Genomic DNA, 1,153 nt, shown 5'->3' with positions numbered 1-1,153 from the left:
AATGGGTTTGTAGTTGCAAATACAAAACCACCCATGTGTTTTCAGCTTATCCGAGAGGGAGGTCGCGAAACCAAGACTACTAGACTGATGGCCTAAGGAGTGGGTCGACATGAGGTTCATCCCGAGAGGCTGAACCCTAGTCCCATATCCTAACACTCAGCTTGAGAGAGTGAGTAGGGTAAGGCGTAGGCTGGTCTTCATGCAACAAGTGGGTGTCCGAGAGGAACCCATTTGAAACGGGGTAAGTTGCCCAAAAGAGAACTTATTTCCATCTAAAGCTTAGCCTAATCACTATTATCTTGTAAATATCCTATCAAAAGCATGTACCCAACGATTTATCTCAACTTGTATTGCGGTCACACCTCAAGAACTTTCCCTCATACTAGATTTTCTTGTTAATTTTTGCTGTTCTTACTACTTGTAACAAAAACCCCATTTGATATTTGACACTTTTGTGTCACCACCTTTTAATTTACAATGTTTTTGTTCATCAATGTCTTTAGCTACGACTAATTAGAACTAAATTTTTATTTTTCTATTAATTCTCAAAACCACTCCTTTGGGACACGACCCCAACCTTTAGTTGGGTTACTATATTATCGGTGATCGTAGACACTCATACCGTAGGTTAGTACCGTAGGTTAGTGTCGTTGGTCATGTTAAGCATCGAAATGGCGACGCTGTCGGGGAGTGGTGTTACGTAAAGATGTAGTTCTCCTAGATTTTTTGTTCTCTTGAGTGTAGTTTTTACAAATTTTACTTTTAGTTTTGTTTTTCTTTATTTATTGTTTGTGTATACAGTTCCTCTGATCATTACAGAGGGAGTGGGTGGCAAGCCAGTTAATGCAGATCAAGAAGTCGAGGGTGACTTCAAGATTGCTGCACTGGTATTTCAATAACAGAGAGTGAGGCAGGACCTACGTCGAGCTACGACGTTAAATAAGGCACTTCTTGGGAGGCAATCCAAGGTCGTAAATGTAGGATTTTACTTTTATAAATAATGGTGTGTTAAAGTGGCAGGTTAAAAATGAGATAAGTGTGGAAAATTTCAAGTTGGCGAGCAATAGGTCCATTCAGCAATTTGCCAAATAGGTCGGCGAGCTCAGCTTAATCCGCCGTTGGGCTCAATGCTAGTGCATTGCAGAGCCTGTAA

This window comes from Solanum tuberosum, unplaced genomic scaffold (assembly GCF_000226075.1).
Source record: "Solanum tuberosum cultivar DM 1-3 516 R44 unplaced genomic scaffold, SolTub_3.0 scf00007, whole genome shotgun sequence".
Lineage (NCBI taxonomy): Eukaryota > Viridiplantae > Streptophyta > Magnoliopsida > Solanales > Solanaceae > Solanum > Solanum tuberosum.
The sequence above is the reverse complement of the archived record's forward strand: the minus strand, read 5'-3'. Positions refer to the sequence as shown.